Raw genomic sequence first — 26,064 nt, forward strand, 5'->3', positions numbered from 1 at the left:
TCAGAATCCAGAGGATTAAGAGGTTGTCTTTGTTCCATAGTGAGCAGTGGTGCCCCACATTTTCTTTGTCCTAATGGACCATGATCTTGTTCCATCAACAGTATATCGTGGCCTGCCAAGACCACAAACTTCTTTCATCAGCCATAGAAATAGACATATGTATATTTAGGTTTTCTGCTTATTCTTTTTTTGTGTGTGTGTGTGTGTGTGTGTGTGTGTGTGTGTGAAACTATTAAGCCAAATGCCAACCAAATCCAATTCTCCAGGAAATGAGGGAACAGTATCTTCTACATTTTGCTATTCTTTTTGGCTAGGTCACTTCGTGAAACTTAGACAACATCTGCGTGGCACAATTCAGATATCTACCGCACTGTCATCAGTCCAAATTCAGTAGCCTGGTTCATGCTGCAGAGACCTGCATATGTGCCTCCTTCCCATGCCTCCTGTGACTGTGGCTTGCTAATGCACACACAGACCCTCTGCTTCCTTCCAAGAAGACATCTCCTTTCAGCCAGTTAATCAGCACCCTGTCCCCCTGCTCCAGTCTGGCTAGACTAAGTAGACAATGTCACTATTAAGCTGCTGAGAATCAGATACCATGTCACACATGTGGTTTCAGAAGAGTGGTTGTAAGAGGGACAGCAGCCTCCCTGCCTGGTGACACTGTGATGGCTGGCCCTGTGGACAAGCAGCCTGGAATCTCATTAGCCTCTTTTCTGGCTGCAGCACTGCATGTTAAGCATCTGTGTCCTCTGATTGCAATTCTTAGCTTGGGGCCTTTAGGGAGCATGCCTCTAATCTGGGATCCTTGTCACCACCCCAATTTCAACATGGTGTAGGAGGGGACTTTTCAAACACTTTTTGCCTCTATATCCAACTGGAATATCACCAATCAATATCTCCTCATCTACAACCAAGATTTACCATTGTCCAGTAAAATATCCTTTCTATTTGTGTTCTCTATCAGGTCATGAGGGTTTTGTACTTATCCTGGCCAAGATCTGATGCAAATCTTTTCCTGTTTATTTCACAGTGCTTAACCAGTATGACTCCTGTGCCAGGGGTCTCATTTAAACTGAGGATTCAGGACACATCCAGCCTTGCTTTCCTGTGATTGGGTTCTCATATATGGGGCCAGGCCAGGTTATCTGCATGGTCAGTTTGTTAATTAAGGAAGCCATGTGTCTTTTATATACCAATATTCTATACTTGGGTCAGTTGGGCTCTACTGGTGGCTGGCTAATAATTCTTAGGAGAAACTGATAACCATGTACATCTTCTTGACTTATAAATTCTGCCACTAACAAAGACTTCAAAGCAGAGGGACAACCAATGGAATGTCCTTTAACAACTCTATTTCTGTTTTTCTGTATTTCTAACATCTTTGCTCCTATTTAAATAGGCTCTTGATTGTTATTTTAATTAGAATTCAGACATTCTTCCAACCAGTATACATCTCACTCCATTAATACATGGAGGTGCTTACTATATTTCAGGCACCGGTCAGAGTTTTAAGTGGAAAAGGCCCAGCTCTCAAATCTTGAAGAGACTCTGGTCTATGAGGAAGAGGCTTCAATTGACCTTGACACTCCACTCATTCTTTTTTGGGTGGAAAGTGCCGGGATCAGCTGATCAAAAGCAATTGGTGAGCACTATTATTTAAGGCTACTTTATGCACCAGAGTGAGGTTTGTGGGCACAGAAACTTCAGAATAACAAAAGGAAGACCCTTAGCCCGGAGGAATTCAGATGGTAGCTGAGTTGACATGACCCATTTTACTTTTGGAAGGAGAAACCAGGACCAATACAGAAATGATCTTGAATGTCAGAATTTGTTTGGTAGGTAATGAATAATCAATATGCCAAGAACAGGGGCTGACTCATAATGCTTAATTAACTTAATATATATATAAATTACATAAATAAATTTAAATATAACTTGATTTATTATTTATTATATATAATTATAAATTAATATATTACATATAAAATATAATAAAATATAAATATATATGTAGTTTGTTCCATGAATGATTTAATTAAAGACCAACAATGCCAACAGAGACTAAGAATCCACTCTTTAATCCCTGATAGACTTTAATGGACTTTTTGTTAGCTTCCCATCAGATTTCTTTTTAAGAAGAAAAAAATCAGACCAATAATGGCATCTTTTTTAGTATTATCCATGTTTAGGTAATATACTAGGCATTCTCCATTTATGATTTCTGTCTAATTACAACAGTCCAATGAAGCAACCATTTCCCTTACTCTTTTACCAAGACAGGCTCTGGGGGCTCAGAGAAGTTCAGAAATTTGTGCCATGTTTAATACATGGTAAAAGGTGTCGTTGGTATTCAAACTACAAAGTTGCTGTTAAGTGTTAGGCTCTATCTGCTGTGCACAATGAACCACCTAGGCTAGACTCTTCTCCTGACCTTCGATTTAATGCAAGAGGACAATGGATTCCAGGCCCCAGGGACAATATTTTTCTACTGTGCTCCTTAGAGGTATTTCTAGGAGCCCATGGCTCAGCCTCTTTGCATTTTCATGCTGATGGCTCATACTATATTAGTCAGGTTAATGTGTGTTGACCCTTACCTTTTGCAGGTAAGAGTCCATGATACTAAGACCATACTTCATTTACATTACTCTGCTCAGCTCCTGGCATCATGCTTGACACTTTGCAGGGATTCACTGATTTTTACTGAATTTTATTGAATCATATCAGGCCCACACCTGGGGAATGAAGTACCAGGCCCCGGGGTATCAGTTATTGATTGTGGGATTTGGGGCTCCTCACTCTCTTTGAGCCTCAGTTTCCTCCTGTAACTCCTTACGTAATACTGTTGTTTGGAGAGCTGAATGAAGTAAGCAGATGAATGAGACACCCGCCATAATGTCAAGCACATAATTAGACAGAAAACTGTGTCTGGGTTCTTTTTTCCTCCCCTGCCCCTTTGATGCTAATTTAGAAGGTGATTTTAGGAGATGACTGTCCTTTAAAACCCAGGAATTCCAGTAACCCAGAGCTTTCTTGTGTTTCAAATATTCTTGGTTGTATGTTAAGTGACCCGAAGCCATTAATGATTCACTCATTGGTCTTAACAAGCTAATATGCCCCTAAAGGTGCTTTTAAAACACAAGCTAAGGGAAGCAAAGGGTTGAACCATTTATTCTCTGAATTTGATTGATGTCGACGGGCAATCTGGACAGCTGAGGTCCAAATGCACACTTTTTTTTTCCTTTTCTTCCATGGCAGGATTGATTTTAGCCTGAATCATCTGAATAATTGCCTTAGCTCCCTTAAGACATGTCTTTCATTTTGTGGGTGTAGACAGCTATAGAAAACAAGTATTATTTTAACCTCCTAAAAACATGGAAACTCTCAAACACAGAGAGGTTAATTGGTTTGACAAATGTCACACAGCTCCTCAGTCGTGAAGCTGGGAGACAGCCTCCAGGTCTCCAAGCTACCCCTCCTCTCAACACATTAAAGAAAACCATTATTGCTGCTTAAACACATCTATGCTTTCAATAGGAATAATAACCTTTACAATAACACATTCCTTCACTTTGAGGTATACAAAATCATAGTGTAAAGGTATGGTCTAATGAGGTAATCACATGTAAAGAATTTTTATTATGCCCATTACCTAAATGTCACATATTTTCATGTCTTAAACTCATACTTTGCACTTAGGTAAAACAGACAGTAGATGGTTAGAAAACAAACACACAACGGAGGTTAAAGTACTTATTTTTCTCTATCAAATGATAAATTATGCTATTGGGAATCATGAATTCATCTATTCAATCAAGTATTTTGAAGCTCCTTATGTGTTAATGGTGTGTACTGTAGAAAGACAATGTACACAGGATAGGCTCTCACTGGAGTGCACTTTCCATAAGAATGAACAAGGTGCAGCCCTGTAGAGAAGTCAGCACCTCCAGTTTGAAGGACTAAGGTTCCTGACCTGACTCTTACTAACTGACTGGTAAATTACCACTGCCCTTGAGGAGTGGGAACTATAGATAGTATCCAGCTGGACTAATATTTAATGGGTTTTATTTAGAATTTACTGAGATCATGTAAAAGAAATGACTAAAAATATTGAAGGGCTTTATGAATGAATTACTGTATAGTTTTTCTGTTAAGGGGGAAGGCAAGACTGTATTTAGTACAAGGCTTACATAAGCACCAGTTCCTTAGAATGAATGCTATACTCTGTTAATCTAGAGGAGAAAAATCCATATCTGCATCGGTAGTTGGAAATAACCCTTGTTGGGACTGGCTTTTGGATTGGAGCTTTCATTTATATGGTGGTTTTCACTTTATGTTAATGAATATGATGTCATACATTTTCAGTATAACCCCATTATTTCATGAAGCATTAGGAAAGAAGTTATTAGCCATATTTTCCCTTTAGGTAACTTGAAGTCCATATAAACAATTTTATAATCATCCTCAAGATCACAAAGTAAGCTGCTCCATACAGATGGATCTGTAGCAATGGGCAGTGGGATTAGAATTGTCCCTTACAAACATAAATATAAGAGGGGCACCTGAGTGGCTCAGTGGTTGAGCATCTGCCTTTGGCTCAGGTAGTGATCCCAGGGTCCTGGGATTGAGTCCTGCATCAGGCTCACTGCCTGCTTGTCCCTCTGCCTGTATCTCTGCCTCTCTCTCTGTGTCTCTCATGAATAAATAAAATCTTTAAAAAATACATAAATATAAGATCAGAGAGAAGAGGAAGGAGTGTGTCATATTAAGCCACTTGTCTCCATTTTGTGGAGGAGGATGCTGAACTACACGGAAGACTTTAAATTACCTGCGGATTTCAGTTGCAGTCTTCTGTCTCCCACCCCCCTCACAAGTAATTGAAAGTTCTTGTACACTGCATTTTGCTCTGCCTAAAGTATTGATTGTGCTTCTTAGCAGGTTGCTTCATAATACTGGAGGCCTATGGAATGTGGAGGGAACTAGGCATAAGATAAGACCCAAGAGACTTTGAATCTACTCTTAGTTTGGGGACTAATTTGCTCTGTGACTTTGAGCAAGTGACTGAATTTCCTTTAACTCTACTGTATTTAAAATTAGAATAATACCCTTTTCCCTACTTACCTTATAAATGAAGAGATTATACTGAGAATGTACGAGAATAATATACATTAATACAAAGGTTAAAATGCCATACTAATACAAGATTTTTCTTAAGATGGTTTCTTAACTGTGATAGGCTATTACAGGAAAGCATAGCATATATGATTATTAGTCAGTCAAAATGTCCTGAGTACCTAAAAAGTACTACACAGAGGAGACAAAGAATTATGGCAGGGTCATGAAAATTTAGGTTGTTGCATCAAACTAAGTAGATGTGATATCTAGATACAGGAAGGCTCACACTCAGTGGAAGTGACTTGCTAAAGATTGAACAGGTGATTTACATTTTAGAAAATACAAAATATCAGAGGAAAGAAATTTTTCTTTCACAGAGAAGATAAGACTCTACCTTGGTCTGACAAATTGGCAGGATGGGGGAGGGCAAGAAGAAGTCAGTCATTCCTGTAGAGTAGAATGTAACCTCCACAAGGACAGGGCTTTTGGTCCATCTATTCATTGATGTTTCCCAGGACACCATACATATGTGTGAGGCACCATATTATGCCTTTTTGAGGCACCGCAAATATGTGTGAATGCATAATTGAGAGATGACAGCAAGAGCAAAGACAAAAACAATGTATAAGAGCAAACTAGGCTATCTTCCTGACAGGAGAAGGTTCATGATGGAGTTTAGTAGAAGATAAGCTTGTAAGAGAAAGTTGCAGCCAAAGCTGAAACCAACACTTACTACAGGAACCAAAGCCTCTTATATTTGGAGCAGAGTCCTAGCAATGTTAAATATCTTAATCTGGGCTTGACAGACTCTCAGGCAGGAGGAAGATTTATAGATGTGGTATGGGGAATCCATAACACCCTCCCCTAATATGGATTGCACAATTGTGTATGTGAGTGTGTTTCTCACAGTTAAGCTTAGTTTTCTGTCAGATGCGTGAGGTGGTATGTGCCATAAAACAGCTGAAGAGACTGAAGTCCTGAAAGCCCGCCTATGTAGCAACTTGGTTACATGAAGAATCATTTTATTCTATGTTATTATTGCATTTGGGGAGCTTTCATAATTAATTATATCTAATTTTGTGTCATATGCTTCAAGTGTGTGTGTGTTTATTATATTTTAAGGATGTTGACTGTTCCTCTGCTTTCCTGTGTGTGTAGCTCAGTCCCAGCCAGATTGTAGGCACTCAGGAGTGACTGTGCAAATAAAAATAGATCTGAATCCATCAAGTAACACATCTAGCTGAAATAGGGTTTTTTTCCTGTTATGAAAGCACAATGCTTATTATTTCATACAGATGATCACTTCTGCTATGTGGCTGAACATCTTTGGTGTTCAAATATATCCTCAAGTGCCTCTGAGATGTTGTATGTGCTGAATTCAGTTTCAATAAACACTTCTTAAGAACTTCCCTCCCTAATGGTTGAGGCTACTAAGATGGCAGTCCTAGAAAATATCTCCATGCTTTTTCATCTTGAAAGAAATATAAGGCGCCTACCTAGAGGATCCCTTCACTACAACCACAAGTTATAAAAATAAAATGTGCCATATGAATTTTTCAGGTAAGAAGGCACGCATTTCCAACAAAATTAAAGGAAGCTGTGGGAAAATGGATAGTATGGATTGCAAGTATCCTCTGAGAACTATAGGTGGTAGTCTTCCAGTGAGGAAGGAATGAAACTCCATCAAGCTTGGTGAAACCATGGTCAAAAGCACCTCTGCCTGTACACATTAACCCAGAAATAAAGGCTGGAAACTGGTTCTAAAGTTCAATCAGTTTTCATGCTAGCAATTGCAAAAATGATATTATATAGACGTCTCACAAGATGCAAAGAGCAATATTAGACATTTCTGGTGGACCTTACTCCTCTTAGATATGGGGCCTATCTTTCACTAGCAATTTTATCAGCAGTTTACTAAGAGTGTCCAATAAATGTAAATGCAGACATGCCTTCTTTTCACACCAGAAACTTAGGTATTCCTAACATTCTTACTGTGGTCACCTTGTTTTATCATAGGCATGAGAATATGGCATCATAATCAAACAAATGATATCAATTATGGTGGTGGGAATATGCACAAAACATAATATGAAACCTCTGACAGTTTTTACTTACTGGTTAAGCCAGTAGTGGTAGGACAGGAATTGCTGTACTTCTAGTGAACTAAGTTTAGAATCATGATGTCTTTGTGCATTGTCTGCTAATATTGAGTAATAAAAATTGGATCTAGTAGAACAAATAATCATTTAGTGGCTGAGAATTCTGGTGAGGCCAAGATTGTAGCTTTTTAGCCTCAGCTTTGAATAGGTAGACAGGGCATTTTGATCTTAAAGTTTTAAACAGCTCATATTAAGCCAGGTAGAATTTCGAGTTGTGAAATTGGCTTTTATTGCTTTGGACATGGTATAAGGACTTAAGTGAACCATAAGGTATTTTGACCTTGGCAGGACACAACAGCTTAAGGCACCTTTGACCAAGGGTAAGCTACTATTGCTATCATGACAGCTTGAAGAAAACTGCTTTTGGGTGCTCTGGCCTTAAGCAAAGCATCCCAAGCTTGAATAAAGACCTAGGAGGGCCCCAGCACATAGAAGTAGGCCATAGACTCGTACAAAATACCCATAACTGAGGCAAGAAAAGGAAGCCTTTATAAGTACAGACCTTTTAGGCATCTGATTATTTTTTGTATAAATATACAAAAAATCAAGATGGTGGTAGCTTCACCAAGAAGTGTGAGGTCAAGTCAATGCTTGGTTGATGATCCAGACATCAACTGTTTGCTCTATAAATTACAGATACTAGATTAAAGATGAGATGGATGAGAATTATACTGGAATATTTACTTATAGGTTATCTGATTTTTACCTTCAGCTCCTCCTGAGCACATTGCCAAATGGCCTCCTCATCATCACTCAGGAGAAGCATCCACCCTGTAGAAGACACTAAAAGTCAGAGCTACCTTAGAAACAAAGACAAAATAGTGCAGTATAGTTGGTGTTATTTTCCCCTCCTTAACTGTAAATAACAGTAAGTGCCAAGAGTGGGTAGATAGAGACACAAGACTGAACATTTTGAGAAGAAACAGGGTCTTTTATTTTTTTCCTGAAAGAGAGAGAGAGAGAGAAAGAGAATAGAGTAGAAAGGGGGCAGAGGGAAATGGAGAAAAAGAATCTTAAGTAGATTCCATGCCAAGCACAGAGCCAAATATGAGGGTCAATCTCACGACCACCAAGATCATGACCTGAGCAGAAATCAAGAGTCAGATGTTTAACTGACTGAACCAGCCAGGCACCCCAAAATAAGGTCTTAAAAAAAAGAGTGGCTCTAGTTAAACCAAAGAACTGGGAGATATACTATCTCTTATCCACTTACAAGCATCCGATTTACTTCTGTGTAGGATGAAAACATACTAATCTAAGCATAAAAATATCCAAAGGAAATGTAGTAATTATTACAGTTATATATTAGACCTATACCTGAGTAGAGCACTTTAGAATACTCACAGCATGGTAAGTCTTTCAAATAGACCAGACTCAAACTATTTTTGTGTTAGGATCAGCATTCACTGCAATATCTCTAGCCCCATTCCTGTGGCCCCAATGGCATTGACCTTTGCTTGCCTCTTAGGATCTTTTCCTAGTCTTCTGACTACCCCTCTAAAATTGACCTCATACTGATGGGTCACTGATTGGTCAATAATTTTTATGTCCTGAATTCCTCTAGAATAAAACAGGTGCAGTCTAACACCTCATCTCTGTCAAGGGAGCTATCAGTGTTCTCCCAGTGAAACTTTCTATTGACATCTTTAACACTCTATCAATGTCCTGGCAATAAATGAGATGCTAAGCTCAGGGGAGTTAATTGACTTTAATAAAGGAAACATTCTTAATGGTAAGGGGGTGGTGAGGTAAAGAAGCCAAAAGAACTTGGTGAAAGACACAAACTAGCAAGAGCAGGAAGTCATGACCACCCCTAAAGGAGTCAGGTCAGAGCCAGTGCCAAAGAAGAAAGACTGCCTGATAGGTGTGACCATGGAGGAGAACAACCATGGCTGAACATGTAAGGAGGCATAGAGGGACCAGGGGAATAAATATAACAAACTATCCCTCCTTCTGACTGACCTCAAACTGTTGTCAGTGTTTTCCATGGGTAAACCCCTACCAACGTTGAGATGGCAAGGGGCCTAGGTAGTATAGGCCATAGTGATAGCCTGCAAGACAAAGTACAGAGGACAGGTGTGTGAGGGGTGGAGCAAGTGGAGGATAACCACTTCAGGAAATCTATCTTCCATGGGAGAGGCAGAATGATGTACCCAACATGCTATACTTGACTGGATCACTTTAGTCATTGAAGCATCCCCTTTCCTCCCAATCTATAGAATTAAGCCCAAGCCAGACACTCAAAGTCCTCCTTGTTCTTGTCTGACTGATCTTGCTGGCACCATCCCCAGAACCTCTTTGCTTCTTTGACTGATTGAAAGCCATTATGCTGTTTTTTTATAGTTTTCCTCACATACCATGTTGCTTCTTTCCTTTAGGCTTTATGGAATTTCCTCTGGAATATCTTTCTCTCTTTACCTGTCAAATTCAAACATCATCTCCTTTGGGAATCCTTGGCCAAAAGCCACAGTATTCTACACAATTCTTTTTAAGAATTTACCATAAAATTAAATTAGACCATATGAAGTTTCTGCTGTTCTGCTGTTTTGACTAGCAAAAATGGAATTTTATACATAGACTCCTATCTCTCTTGCCTGTAGGAAAGTCTCCTGAAGGCAGGGCAATCTCCTATTTGGGTTTATTCCTTGGCAGGTAGCTGAATAGCTGCAAATGGTGGGTGATTTATACCTGCTTATGGAGTTGAACAAAGGATCACATTGTATATTTTCTAAGCCATGAGGAGCACAGACTTCATCAATCTTGATTTCTCAGTTGTTTGGAACATAAAACATAACCCAAACCCTTGTTGTAGGTTCTCATAAGCAAGGGAAATGGCTGAAAATTATCTTTTCCATTCTTATTCTAGACTTGAAGTATGTCAGAATTTGGAAGACTCAGCTTACAAAGTCCACTATAAACACAGTTTTAAGAATTCTGAAAATAGCGACTCAATAAGTTAGTCAACCTAATTGATCAAATACATGCCCTCAATAGCAAAATTCCAGGAGTAAGAAAGCAGGTTGATACTAGGCATGTTAATATACATAAGTGAACTGTGTAGAGGCTAAGATACCTTGTTGTTTTCTAAAAAATCCCTTCTACGTGTAAACTGCAGCTGATTAAATTTGATATCATTCAAGGTACAAGGACCTCTAAAGCTGAGGTCTAAAGGAGGCCCACAACTAGACATGGCATTTGAGCCTTCTAGATTTATAGCCTATTTCCAAGTCACTTTGCCTGCTTTATTCACAAAAAAAGAAAAGAGAAATGCCACCTGACCAAAAATGACCAATGAGTGTTCATAAATCTCTCTCAAACCCTATCAAAACTAAAGTTTCTGTGTTAATTCTCCTATAAAAAGAAATGTAAAATTTATTTCAAAATGGGAGAAAGGGAGGGGAGGTCCTCGGCAGGCTTCAGGAAGCCAAGGCATTTGAACAAAATTAGCTCATGTTTCTCCCAGCAGAAGTCACATTTTGGCCCCTCATATCATTAAAATACCATTTGTTGTGAAATATAAGGACACAGCCTGTGTGTGAGAAAGAACACTTGAAATCCCCCATCCTGCACCCCTGACGGCTCAGTGACGTGGGTCCCCATCCCTTTACGCCTCGTTAGGGCCAGCCAGGGCCAGCTGGCCGCCTGTCCCCGTCCTCTGGCCTGAGCGCCATTGTCCCGGAGCTCGCCCAGCCCGCATCCCTTTGAAGCTGCTCCAAAGAAACTTTATCCCTCTGTTCCAGCTGGCGTTTCATTAAGCCCTGGCTTCACAGGATTTTCCACTCCCATTGACACATCAGAGCAAAGATGTAGCCATTAAAATAATGAAGAAAAAGGGAGCGAGCAGAGAAGAAACGGTTCTAAGGGGAAATTGAAAAGGAGTACAAGGTTATTTAAAAAATAAAGGCCAACTGTAAAAAATAAAATAAAATAAAATCTACCTACTTTCTTATCTCTCTCTCTTTCTCTTTTTTCCTTCCCTACATGTGTGTGTCCTAAGCTGTCCAAATTTTTCACAAAGCCTCATAAGGATGACTTCAGAGAGGCCCTGGCTCTGCAAAACAGCTGACAGTCACAGGTCTAAATTAGGAGCAGCCGATAAGAATCCCAAAGACGTTCTGAGTACATACGAACACAAGGGAACTCTGGGCACTGAAGATTTTTATCCTCCCTCAGAAATAAATCATCACATCTCCTGCTGGCCAGACATCAAGCCCACCTAAGTTATTAACGAACCCCTGTGTGACCTCTGTACTCTTACCTCCATGGTTTCACCCAGCCAGGAGTGTCTGTTCCAGATATATCTTTCACTTCTTCAAAGGTACATTAGCTCCATACTTAACTGGCCGTAAAGTCTTTTTTGATGCTTATCTACTTTTTTGGTAATATATCTATTATGTATTTTTAGTCTCCAAAATTAGATAATGAATTTAAGAATCAAAATAATTTTGTGTTCCTTTGTTGCTATCACTAAAAAGACCTTGCAGAAGACTCTGCACAGAACTTGAATTTGCCATAATATCTGTCCAAGGAATCTGACTTCAGCCAGCTCACCAAAGACATGGACAAGGAAGATGTCGCAAAGGCCTTTAAGCTCCCAAAACAGCTGTGACAAAGCCCAGGCACTAAACCTATACATTTTATTCCCTTGGGTGTCATTCAGGCATTGTGATTTCATTAACAAGCTTGCTTTGCGAGCATCTCTTCCCACAGGAATTAAAAGCAGTGACCTAGAAGTGGGCTTTTAGATATATTTCTGATAACAGAAGGGTATGTGACAGCTGACATGTAATTGAAGGAAGAAACAAACAAAAAAGTAAAAAACAATGAACATATTGCTTCATAGCACAAAATTGATATCTATAAAAATGTATTTTTTAAAGATTATTTATTTATTTATTTATTTGAGATAGAGCAAAAGAAAGAGAGAGAACTAGTAGGGAGTAGGGGCAGAGGGACAAGCAGACCCCCTACTGATCAGGGAACCTGATATAGGTCTCAGTCCTATCCCAGGACCCTGAGATCATGACCTATGCTGAAGGCAGGCACTTACCAACTGAGCCCCCAGGCACTCCTAAAAATATATTTTAAAGTGTATTCAAGAACTCTATGAAAATGCAAAATAAGCATTCTTGAAAAGTATTCTACAAAATGGTTAAAATTTGTTTTTGTGAAACAGAAAAACAAGATATTTAGAAGATATATATCCCCTCTATTTACATTTTTGCACCTACATTAAAGATCACTGGAAGAAACACTCATTTATTTGTTTTAACCAAGCAATGTAGCGATAATAAAAGTTTACAAAGTACAAGAAAAAACAAGTAGAGTAGGGATCCAATGGAAATAGGTACTAAGAGGAGACTGGACCATACAGGAGGAGATCTTGCTTAGCTCTAGAGGACTAACTCATGTTCAAACCTTAACCCTCTCCTCTTTACACTGGCATTGTGTGACTCTTGTCAAATTCCCCAATATCACTGAATCCGGTAATATCTGTGAAAAGTGAGATTACTTATGTTCCAGAGTCTACATCAGGCTTGCATGCAGAAAACCTGTGTTCCAGGACTTAGTTTTTGAGGGAAGCATTCAGTATGGCATTTGGTAAGCATTTAGGGTGGGGCTGAGAAGAATGTTAAGGAAAAATCGATCAATCAGCATAGGGGAATTAACTTCTTAACTCTGTAGAAGACAAAAAAATAAGTAAAGGGCAGAAAAATATTTCTTCTCCAATAAGTAGACATTTCTTTAGGAAGATAAAACACACACATGAACCAACGCTTTCAGAATAATGCAAGAAGATAATGGAGTATGGAAATGGAACTGCAATTGCTGTAGTTAACAAAACTCAGGGTTAAGGGTTGGACAAATCATGGGAAGTTTTGTGATAGCAGTGGTACTGGACAATATGGGAGAGGGCACATGGGGGCACTGCAAATACATGAGTGTGGTAGTGAGCTGAGTCAGCGGTAAACTAGCTGACTGGTCAGTCAAAAGCCTCCTGCTCAGGTCCTGTCTGGCACCAGTACAGAGATCCACAGTGTACCCATGTCACAGAGTCACACAGAGGTTTGGAATCTTGGCTCTGCCACTTACAAACCCTGGGACACTGGGCAAATAATATAACATTGCATTGCCCCAGCTTCTTCACCTGTAAAATGAAGTTAATACCTGCCTTGAAGAGCGAGGGAGAGGATTGTATGTGAAATTCATGATAACCATCTGGCATAGTACTGAGACTAAACAGCCCATACACAGACATTTTCATCAGTTCCATTATTATCTATTATGGATACTACCATTCTGTCCTCTAGTCTCTCACATCACCTTCTGAACACAAATCCCCTGTCTTTCATATATTCTTTGCACTGCTTTGTTTCTGTCTTTACCTAATTGCAACTATTTTTTAACAATTTTATTTTAAAATTTCATTTAAATTATAATTTCTCTCTGGATAATCTATCCATTGATGTAAGTAAGTACCAAAGCCCCCTATTATTATTGTGTTGCTATTTCTGCCTTTAAGTCTGTTGTTATTTGCTTTACATATTTAGGTGCTCCTATGCTGGGTGTGTAAATACTTACAAACATTATATCCTCTTGTTGGATTGACCCATTTTTCATTGTGTAATCCTCTTCTTTGTTTCTTATAGTCTTTGTTTACTTTCTCTTTTGACTGATATAAATATAGCCACCCCAGCTTTCTTCTACATTTGCACTTCTGCCCATTTTTTTTTTTTCTTTTTAATGATCTGATTGGGCAAGTTCCACTGTCCTGTCTTCTTGGTTTCCAGTCCTTTCTTCTGCTTCATCTAATCTGTTGTTGAACCTCTCTAGTGTATTTTTGAGTTTGGTTATTTGTATCCTGTTCTAAGACTGCTGTTTGATATTTTCTTATATTTTCTTTTTATTGAAGTTCTCATTATACTCATCCACTCTTCTCCTAAATGCACTGGGCATCTTTATGACCATTACTTTGAATTCTTTATCAGGTAAATTATTTATCTCTTTCATTAAGGATTTTTTCTAGGGTTTTATTTTATTCTTTAATTTATAATGTGTTCCTCTGTTTCTTCATTTTGCCTGAGTCTGTATTTGTCTCTATGAATTAGATGAAAGAACTACCTCTCCCAGTCTTGAACTATTGGCCTTGTATAGGAGATAAAACTTATCATTCAACTTTTCCCTAGCTCTTGGTTGTCTCTCAAACCTTCATGTTTGTTTAAGTAGCCTATTTTATTTTTAATAGCTCCCAGTCATTGATGGTGTGCCAAAACCAGTCATTGTCTCAAAGGGGAGGATCTCAGTCAGCACCTAGGTTCAGGCTGATAGGAAGCCAGACCCTCAGGCAGCAGCTTTTAAAGGATGCCAATATCTACATACCAGTGGGACTGTAAGCATAAACCAGAGCCAGGCAATCTGGAGGTGTCCCCTAGGCAGCAGTCACAATAATCAGAGATCCAAACAAAGTGTATAGGTTCCTCTCTGGGAAATACTGGTAAGCTATTGCAAGGCAGAGGGAGAACACAAAGATGGCATCCTCTGGCTTATGTTCCCTGAGAGTACCATAGCCTCTAGATGTGTGGCAAATTTGAAGCTTGCCCATAAGGCCAGGTTTCTAAGACTAGCAAGTAAGCCTCTTTCATAGAAAGACTGGGTGTTTGAATCTTCTGTCTATGCAGTGCCCGGGAGTGATAGCCTGCCAAAAACTGTCTCTCTAGTTGTTACCATCCTGAGGGAACCAAGAATTCAAGCTCTCTTGGCCACAAAAGCCTTCAAATCAAGTGGTATCCCCTATCAGCCACACACACACACACACACACACACACACACACATACACACACACACACACACCCCACAGGACACTAGATTAGAAAACTGTAGCACCAGACACATATAAGAACTTCCCTCCAAGAGATGCTGATGCTCTGAAATGTTTCAGAGGGAGAGTACAAAGATACTGCCTGGCCTCCAAGGTCACAGAAAAGGTTCAAAGTTAGTTCTTAGAAGTATGTTTAATCAGAAGACTTCCCTCAGACTATAGCTATGATGATAAGCTAATTAAGCCTTTTTCACAGAAAGTTAGAGCTCCTGGATCTATTGCCTCTTGCTGTGTCCTGGAAGTGGTAGCTGTTTAAGAACAGCTTCTCCATTGGTTAGAATCCTTTTGGACCCACAAGCATAAATGCCACTGGCCGCCAGACCCAGGAGGTGTAGCAGTGTCCCCAGGCAGCAGCTACAATAATCAAGGTAGCAGAGAAAGGTGTGAGCTTTTTCTTGGAAGATACTGGTAAATTGGAGAGAAGCAGAGGAAGGGCACAAACACTGTATCCACCAGCTTCTATTCCCTTAGAGTAGCTCCTTAGGCCCCTTTAAGTTTGCTAAACCAGGATCCTGCCCCACAGCCCAAAGCTCCTGGCCAAGGAAATAGGCCTTTTTCTTAGAAAGACTGAGTATGTGTCTTATTCTCCTGTCTGTGCAGTGCCCTGAGAGTAGTGACCTGCCAAGAACTGAATCTCTGTTTGTTATTGTCCCATAGGACCCAGAAACATGAGCCCCCTTGACCTCCAGAGACAGGTGATCAGTTAGTGGCCCCTGGGTTATAGCCATAAGAACCAGGTCACCAGACATAAAAACTGGGGCACCAGACATCTGTAGAAGCTCCCTTCTTGAAAATACCTAGTGCAGCAAAGGGAGGGTGTGTAGATGGCACCTACTAGCTGGAGGGAGGCGGAGGGAAAGTACAAAGATGGCAGAGAAGGAAAGAAAGAAAGAAGAAAGAAAGAAAGAAAGAAAGAAAGAAAGAAAGAAAGAAAGAAAGAAAGAGAGAGAGAGAGAGAGAGAGAGAGAAAGAAAGAAAGAAAGAAAGAAAGAAAGAAAGAAAGAAAGAAAGTGAAAAGAGAAGAAAATTTGAAAAAGGAAAGAAGAAAAAGAAAAAAAAAAGAAATAAAAAAATAGAAAAAAAATAGATGATGCCCACTGGTTTTAGCAAGGCAGATAGAGAGCAGGAAGATGGCACCCAGCAGCCTTTGTCTATGGAAACTACCCCAGCAGGCTTCTGCCCTCAAATTAGGGCAATAAAATTAGGAAACAGGTCTCTTTCACATAAAGTCTGGGTGCTTTTCAAAGGGCTGCTTTTCTGTGGGTCCCAGGGCAGATGAGTCTGTTTTTCAGGTTCATGGGTATGGAACCTCTTTAGTTTTCAAAGAGAGATAGATGTTTTGGGGGCTTGTCTCTCAGGTGCCAGTTTTAAAATCAGGGTACCCAATATGGGTATAAACCTTTCATTCTTTCAGGAAAAGTTCTGAGTTTTGAGTTCCCTCCTGATTGTGGGGGTTGCTATGACAAGAATGGGGTTTATGGTGAGATTGTGTCTCAGCCTTTCCTACTGACTTCAGTGTGGTTTCCTGCTCACTTGCCTGATGTGAAGGGATTGCTCTGCCACTCTTTATGGTGTGTGTTTATTTGTTGAAGGAAATTGTTCCATCTATAGCTGTAGATTCAGTGTATACTTGGAAGGAGGTAAGTCCAGGATCTTCTTGTGTTGCCATCTTGAACTAGAACTCCCTTAAATTGCACTATTGAAATCATTCTCTACCCTTAACTCTCTTTTCTGTTCCCCAAATTTTATCAGCTTGCAATCTTCCATCTCATCCTTTAAGGTCTACATCAATCACATCTCTTTAAATCATTCTAAGATGCCTGGGCACATTTTATTGCATATTTTAACCTCTGTTATCACTATTGTTATAAACCACATTGTATTATAATTTATAGTACAGGTGACACTTCTCATTGACTTGTGAACCCTTATGAGGCAAGAATACTTTTTGTTAAAATTAATTTTCCTAGGGGTCTCTTTACATAAACTTGATGAGATGGGCCCAAAGCATCTAATTCTCTTTGTTTTTTTCCTGAGGATGGAAACCGGGTTACTATTTCCATTTTTAGGATTCACTTATATTTTTCAAAGTATGAGAAGTCTTAAAGGGAAATAACCTGACAATTAGGCAAACTTGAGCCTATAGAGCATCTTGAACAAAGGGCACTTTTTTGATATCCTCCCTGCCCCGCTTAGAGGGAGTCCAGTAATATATGATTCTTGGATTGTACATATTGTGGGGTGTGTGTGTGTGTGTGTATCCAAATGCCATGAGAGTCTCTGTATTGTCTGGCTTCATGCATGTTTTTCAAGGTTTCAAAATCCATTAACTAGAGCTTATTTAGCTTCGCCTGATATGATAGCTTTTATTGTGTGAGTATGTGGGGATTTTTTTTTTAACAGAAGCCAAGTGTGCCCTTTGGATGAATTGATTTCCTCAATCTCATGGTGAAATATTGCATTTCAGTTGTCAGTTTTGATTTATTGTTTCTTTAAACATTAAATCTTCCTTTGCATTTTTATTGGTTTCATTAAAAATGTTCTGCTCATCTTTTTCATGGCCACCTCCATAAAGGCAAGGAAGGCCTCAGTGAGAGAGCCTTGGGGGACCCACAGAGTCCCCTCCTTCCTGCAAAGTCCTCCTGGCTCATGGTCTTTCATTGGCTGCATGTTCTGAAGGATCAGCAAACAAACCAACAAAAACGCTGCCTGCTATTGTTATGGAGTTTATAAAAATATGTATTAAATCTAATAACTTTGGTGTGTAATGAGGCACAGAGCATATGTCAGAAGTATGGTGTCCAAGCAGCAGTGGGCTTGAATGGTTTATCTTGCTGGCAAATGTGTTACATGAGATTTGACCCTTAAATTGAGCACCGGGAGAGATAAATAGAGTAATCAAAAGGACTCCCGTACAGTCATAGGAACCTGGAGCCATCTGGTCAAGACAAAAATAAATCAGTAATGCAACTGGAAATGGTCTCCAGAGACCTTTGAGGATTGGTTTAGCATCACTGTCTTTCAAATTGTGGAGCAGAGGAAACTGACAGCAAAGATCAGGAAACCAACTCTAATTAACACACACACAGCAAAGGGCTCAGAAGTCTTTTCAGACTGAAATGCCTCATACCTGAGGGACTAAAACCCAGACAATAATTTGAAAGTCCCATAGCTTGGTTAAGACAAAAATAAAAGCATGTATTGATTGTTGGATAAGCTTGTGAAGTCCTGATACAGAAAAACAAACAAAACAAAACAAAATAAAAACAGACCTCCATTTAATCAGAATTTAACAAACCAGAATTTTCAGCTGTGCAGTTTCATTTGCTGACTTGAATTAAGAAAACTAGTATCCAGTCTATCTCTTTAAGAAATCTGTCTTTCCTCAACTTTTTAGATATTGGCAAAGTAAGAAATTAACAAAATGATGTGAAATGTTTGAATACAGCAGCATTTTCCTCAATGTTTTCTTTGTTTTTTGAGGCTGAGCCAAAACCATCTTATTTGTTGTACCTAATATAAAAATACTTATTAAAATCATCCTGAGTTACACTGACTCAAATCCTCAAAAGCTAAGCCATTAGCAATATAAATTAACACAAAAAGATATGTAAATACTGTTTTGATTTCATTTTTGGAAAAAGTTTTAAATTGTACCAAATATGTTTTCACCTATATCACATAAAACATTTTGACCAGAATTTGCATTTTGGAACAGTTATTTAGGATCATTTAATGGTAAATGGTATATGGAGCCACGTCTGCCCCAATCTCCCACGACACCGTCTGTCTGTGTTATGTCGAAGATTACGCAGCAGGCCTCCTCATCCATCACAGCTTTCTCATTTGTTCAGCTCATACATAAGAGCTGAGAGCTCACTCCATGCGAGTTGCTCTGCTTAGAAATATGTGAGTTAAAGGAATGTCTGAGACAAGGTACCTGTCCTTTGAGTATAGATTCTGGAAGAGGACTACACATGGAGATAAATGAGAACATTCTGGACAGTGTTACCAGTGAAGTTCAAGACACACAGTCTGGTTGGGCAAGGAGGAGCTTATATGCTGTCCCATTTGGCCCTGTCACACTTAAACTCGTCGTGATTCAATATTCTCTCCTGTAAAATGGAAATCATAACAATATTTGACTTGTAATTTTGTTTTAAAGTTTAAATGAGTTAAGGCATATAAAGCACTTAGCACAGCAACCAATACTTTTCAGTACCCAGGAAAGAGCCGATTCTTATATTCACATTATTACTGCAAGTATCTTATTTGTGGTGATTATTATTTAGTCCTTTTATGTACTGACTCTAGTCTTGTTTTCTTCCTCACACCTAGATGTTAGTAATTTAAAGATTTGGCCACTGCCTTGCCTTTTTTTTTACTGAGACATTGGCCCACTACTATGGGCATTTAGAGAAATGGAAGGTGCTGTTTTTCCCCAACGAGCTTCTAGTTTAAGTGGAAAGACAAGAATTAGACACACACAGACATACTTGTGACATCTAGTAATAAAGCACAATAAACACAAACTGATTGGACGGAGTACGTTCAGTCCTATGTAGCACAATAGCCACACTATATGCTTCTGGTCTATTAACATTATAATGGACATTGTAATCATGAACTATGATTACACTGTACATTTCATCCAACTTTTTCTTTTCTCGGTAGTTAATAACTGTCTCTGTTTTTGTTTAGTTTTCTGATTCACCCCAAATAGAGTACATAATATTTAATATAGTTACAAGTATCTTAGAATTAACATCAGTTGAACTTTTTCTTTCTTTCTTTCTTTTTTTCTTTCTTTCTTTCTTTCTTTCTTTCTTTCTTTCTTTCTTTCTTTCTTTTTTTTTTTTGAGACATCTATTCTGTAACCCTCTTTCTCCTTACTTCAGTCTAGGATAGACACATCTATAAAGTTAGGATTTCCCTTCATCATCATCTGGAGAATTCCATTGCCTCTTCCTTTGGTGAAGCCCCATGTCCTGAATTATATGTTTCCATCTTTCTTACGTAGATAGGAATCTGTTATAGCAGCTTTCTAAGAAAGGATAAATAGAACATACATTTTTTTGAGTTTGAAACTCAGCATGTCTGAACATGTCTTTATTTTCTCTTCATATTTGATTGTTTGGCTGGATATTAGATTCTAAGTAGAAGATTATCTTCTTTATAAATTTGAAAGCTTTTCTCTATTTTCTTTAAGCTTCAAATATCTCCTCTTTAGATTTTTTTTTTAATTTTTATTTATTTGTGATAGTCACAGAGAGAGAGAGAATGAGGCAGAGACACAGGCAGAGGAGAAGCAGGCTCCATGCACCGGGAGCCCGACGTGGGATTCGATCCCGGGTCTCCAGGATCGCGCCCTGGGCCAAAGGCAGGCGCCAGACCGCTGCGCCACCCAGGGATCCCCTATCTCCTCTTTAGAAATGAAATGTAAGTCTGTTTCCAAACCCTCTCCTTTCATTGTCTATAGCCATTTAGGATCTTCTCTTTAACCCTCCAGTTCTGGATTTTCACAATGACACCCTTTGCTGAGGGTTCTGTTCTCATTCATTTTACATGATATTTGGTAGCCTCATTTTTTGTTTTTTTAGAGACAGGGAAAGAGAGTGTATGAATGCATGAAGTGAAGAGGGGCAGAAAGAGAAGGAAAGGGAGAATCTTAAGCCAGCTCCACTGTGCAGAGCAGAGCCCAATATGAGACTCCATCTCATGATCCTGAAATCATGACTTAAGCCAAAATCAGGAGCTGGATGCTTAATGGACTGAACCACCCAAGTGCCCCTGGTTGCCTCATTTTTTTTTTTTAAGCTGGAAACATGTCTTTTAAATCTGGGAAATTATCTTGTATTATTTCTTAGATAATTTCTATTCAGTTTTGTCTCATCCATTATCATAACTTCTATTACTCTTTGTACTGTAACTCTCACAAATGTTTTAGTTTTCTTATATTTTCTCTTTTATTTTCCCATTGTCTTATTATTTTGCCTTTTAGATTTCTTTACAGATTTATTTATTTATTTGAGAGAGAAAGAGAGTGTGTGAGTGCATGCAGAAAGGAGCAGAGGGAGAGGGAGAGAGAGATAACTCAAGTAGACTTCCCACTGAGGGCCGAGTCCAACACAGAACTCAATCCTAGGACCCTGAGATCATGACCTGAGCCCAAATCAAGAGTCAGACACTCAAGCAACTGAGCCACCTAGGTACCCTAAGAAGGTTTCTTTAATATCTATTCCTTGGGTTGATCGTTCACATTTCTGCTCCATTTTTTTAATTTACTATAGCCCATATTTTTCTCTGAATATTCCTCTTGTGAAGAAACCAATTTTCATTTCATAGATGTCTTCACTTTTCTTTCAGGAAAAAAACCCTTTTTAGATTATTGGAGGTTTTCTTTTGCTCCTTACATTGTCTCTGTTTCTTCTGGTCTTATTTAATCTCTTCCTTTTGATCTTTCATTCTTATTTTTTCAGACCTTCCACAAACACCTGGTTATCACTTCTGGTATATTCATAATTAAGAATAAAGCTCTGATCTAGATTTCTGAGTTCAAGAGCAGGGACTGTCAGGGGCACCTGGCTGGCTCAGTGGTTGAGCATCTGCCTTCAGCTTAGGTTGTGATCCTGGGGTCCTAGGACCTAGTATCGCATCGGGCTCCCCCAGGAAGCCTGCTTCTTCCTCTGCCTATGTCTCTGCCTCACTCTGTGTGTCTCTCATGAATAAATAAATAAAATCTTTTTTTTTTTTTTTTTTTTTTTAAAGAGCAATGAGTGTCAAATGGCAGATGTCACTCTAGGTTTATCAGGGGGTGACAGCATTTCCATCTAGGCCAGAGTGTCAGACTGACTTGAGAAGTAAAAAGCTCAATTTCCTAGCATTCTCAAAGATGATAAAGAAGAGTAGGCCAGGATGTGATTAGTTGGTTATGTAGGCTTTCATTAATAATCTGTTTTTGATGCAACATTTTACCTCAATGTTTAGTTAAGGCTATGATTTCTAAAAATCAGAGCTTCTATGGTCTCATTGTTCCAGAAGACAAACTTGCAGTCTTCTGACCCCATTGGTACATTGAATTTCCTGGCTATCCAAGATGACGACTAACATCTAAGTCCTAGGTTTTTTTATTGCCCCTATAAAGACTTTCAATGTATCGCGCAGTTTTAAGACCTAACTGGTACTTCATCATCCAAAATGCCAGCATATCTAAATTCTAAACATTTCCAGGCTTATACCATGAATGGTTTTGCTAATATTTGGCTATTGACTAGCAGCCATTCAGGTATCAACTTCCTCTGAGATGTTCAGCCAGTAAGCCCCTGCTTATCTCATTCTAGTTCCTCAAGTTTGTTGGCTTCTTTCATTGACTCTTGTCACTCTGTTCCTTCCTCCCTCCTTTATTCCCTCCCTCCCCCCTTTTTTCTTTTCTTTTTTCTTTTCTTTTCTCTTCTCTTATTTCTTCTAATGTCCCCATATAAATCTTCAAGAGCAAATAGAAGATAAATGTGTCTGTTTAATTCACCATGTCTAACTGGCAACCGGATAGGATTTTAATGGTTGCATTCTGGGCCCCAAGGCAATGTATTGTGGGAGATATTTAAGGGTTAAATCATTACATGTATGATTTTCTAAATCATAATACATGAGATTTGACCCAGGGGTTTTAGATAAATACCCATTGTTACAATTAAATATTTATTTGCTTGGGGATTGTGAAACCCAGTATTTATTAACATATTTCAAGAGTCATTGCAAAGACAATAGTAGCCATCATGTTTGCTTCCTAGTCTCTGGAGTAGTATTTTTATAGCCAGGAAATCTATTTAGCAGCATCCTCTGATACTTTATTTTTCTGAATAAGATTACAATCTTAGGATTAATTATACCAAGTGTAACTGAAAACCTTAATGAAAAACATGGTCACCAGAGACATCTTGAAAATATTTTCTCTGACAGATCCAGTTCACCTAAATACTCACCTTGCTGACATCAACAATTTTGAAAGCCTCAGTTTGAATGTGTGTGCACAACTGGGAACATGCATATCCAGAAAAGGTATGAGTTTTATGGAGGCTGCAGAGCTGGCAATATGTACAAGAGCTTTTCACATCAGGAAGTATCCTTCACATGGGATGATAGAAGAGTAAAATCATGGAGATAGAAAAAGGCTGAAGAAATCCATGGTCCCTGTATCCAACTGAGGAACTTTAAGAGGACCCCTTTTCTATAGCATCCTTGATATGACCAGTGTTTATAAAATGATAGGCCATCCATCAAATTGAAAGCCATTTCTTCCTTTACTAAATAGTTAAAATGGTTAGAAAGATCTTTTTTGTATTTAATCTGATCATATTGATTACCTTTATATTTCTTTTCTTTTTCCTAGTTTCTTTTCTCCTTTTCCTTTTTATGCTAACACCAAAAAAATCATTGATCTGGCTATGAACAAACAAGTATCAGTAATATATCCATGATGGCATCTTCAGTGAGATCAAAGATTTCAAGATCATCAAGGACTTAGCGTCTGGATTATAGGATATTTCATTGAGGTTTCATTCAATATTCAGTCATCCCAGTAAAGACCTCAAAGTTTGGTGTATGTGTACACGTGTGAGTGGAAGTATGCGTGTATGTCAGTGAACGTGTGTGCATGTGTGAAAGAGAGAGACAGAGAGAAACAGAGTATATAGTGCATTGTTCTCATTTTGTTACAGGAAAATTGTGAAAAATTAAGCCATAAGTTGGATCTGTGGACAGTGATATTAAAATAATGCAAAAGCAGTTTTAACATTGATTCTGGACATATAAACAAAGAACGTCACTTGTGATGGACTCTATTGTCATCTTATAGCAAGATCCCAGCCTCTTTACCTGTTTAGGTCTTGAGCCCCTCAAATTCTTATTTTTCTAAAATCCTCCCAGCCTCTTGGAAATATGACCTCATATGCATCTTCATATTAATATGTTGGGCACTTCATATATCACTTCTCCCAGAGGGGTTCACACTAAAGAAAAGCCTTATAAGGATCATATCCAATCTAAAAGATAAATCATAATAGGCAATAATGTGTAAAAGGCACTACCTGAAAACATCTTTTTTGGCACCCATCACACCTCCATAGCCTTTTGCTTGATGCTATTCCTTTTTCTGCACAGGAGACTGGCCCTATTTTGAAAGTTACTTGGACACTTTGCATCATTGTACAGTGGGGATGATAAAGTTTCCTTTTTCCCCAAAGAGGAGCTAGGTGGTGCTAAGGTGTTAGAGGTGACATTGTATCTAGTCGGTGATCATTGGTCCAGTTAGGTTGCTGCTGAGATGACCCTGGCCTCTGTTGGCCTGTCTCTCCCTTCTGCTAAATGATTCTCTCTACATAACACACTTTTAAGTCATGAAAAGTTTTTCTTAGCTACTATGTCATAGTAAGCTGACCATGGCTGTTTCTCTCTAGTCTTCTTTTACTTACATATGGTTTGAGAATCTACTATGCGCCAGGTTTCTTCATAGGGTACAGATTACATGATCTTCTTCCTGCAACCATGATGTCTCTGCTCTCATCATTTGTTTCTCTTGGTGGCCAAGATCCTTCCTCCATTTTGGAGTATTGCTCCCTAAAATTCCGCCTTTACTCAGTTTCTTCTATTTTCCCATTAATATGTAGAACTTTTCAAATATGAACTCTAGTAGCCCCCCAATTCATCAATAAATATTGCTTCAAGGAATGGGAGTGGTAAGGATCAAAGATGACACTAGGTTATTTTTTTTAAATCTTATAACATTTAGGGGGATCCCTGGGTGGCGCAGCGGTTTGGCGCCTGCCTTTGGCCCAGGGCGTGATCCTGGAGACCCGGGATCGAATCCCACGTCGGGCTCCCGGTGCATGGAGCCTGCTTCTCCCTCTGCCTGTGTCTCTGCCTCTCTCTCTCTCTCTGTGACTATCATAAATTAAAAAAATCTTATAACATTTAGAAAATATTCTTTGGTTCAGAAATCTCACAGAGGAAGACATAGACATGGCCAACATGCACATGAGAAAATGCTCTGCATCACTTGCCATCAGGGAAATACAAATCAAATCCACAATGAGATACCACCTCACACCAGTGAGAATGGGGAAAATTAACAAGACAGGAAACAACCAATGTTGGAGAGGATGCGGAGAAAAGGGAACCCTCATACACTGTTGGTGGGAATGTGAACTGGTGCAGCCACTCTGGAAAACTGTGTGGAGGTTCCTCAAACAGTTAAAAATATACCTGCCCTACGACCCAGCAATTGCACTGTTGGAGATTTACCCCAAAGAGACAAATGCAATGAAACGCCGGGACACCTGCACCCCGATGTTTATAGCAGCAATGTCCACGATAGCCAAACTGTGGAAGGAGCCTCGGTGTCCATCGAAAGATGAATGGATAAAGAAGATGTGGTTTATGTATACAATGGAATATTACTCAGCTATTAGAAATGACAAATACCCACCATTTGCTTCAACGTGGATGGAACTGGAGGGTATTATGCTGAGTGAAGTAAGCCAGTCGGAGAAGGACAAACATTATATGTTCTCATTCATTTGGGGAATATAAATAATAGTGAAAGGGAATATAAGGGAAGGGGGAAGAAATGTGTGGGAAATATCAGAAAGGGAGACAGAACGTAAAGACTGCTAACTCTGGGAAACGAACTAGGGGTGGTAGAAGGGGAGGAGGGCGGGGGGTGGGAGTGAATGGGTGACGGGCACTGGGGGTTATTCTGTATGTTAGTAAATTGAACACCAATAAAAAATAAATTAAAAAAATAAATAAATAAATAAAAATATTCTTTGGTTCACATGATGTCAATGTATGTGAGATTTTTAGAGCTTCCTATGTAAAACCTTTTCACTTGCTCACTCTCTTATATGTCATAT

At 39.0% G+C, this 26,064-nt stretch overlaps 1 long non-coding RNA gene across 3 annotated transcripts in view; it reads left to right on the top strand.

Moving 5' to 3' along the window:
• Positions 1–25,002, top strand: part of LOC111096765 — a 72,162-nt gene extending 47,160 nt beyond the window's left edge. For 2 of the 3 annotated variants that reach the window (XR_005362476.1, XR_005362478.1), the window contains 2 exons: positions 11,272–11,592; positions 23,114–23,534. This is a non-coding gene — a long non-coding RNA (uncharacterized LOC111096765). The other variant, XR_005362477.1, reaches the window with a different exon arrangement.
• The last annotated feature ends 1,062 nt before the right edge of the window (positions 25,003–26,064 follow it).

The sequence above is a fragment of the Canis lupus genome, chromosome 7 (assembly GCF_011100685.1).
Source record: "Canis lupus familiaris isolate Mischka breed German Shepherd chromosome 7, alternate assembly UU_Cfam_GSD_1.0, whole genome shotgun sequence".
In the NCBI taxonomy this organism is placed as follows: domain Eukaryota; kingdom Metazoa; phylum Chordata; class Mammalia; order Carnivora; family Canidae; genus Canis; species Canis lupus.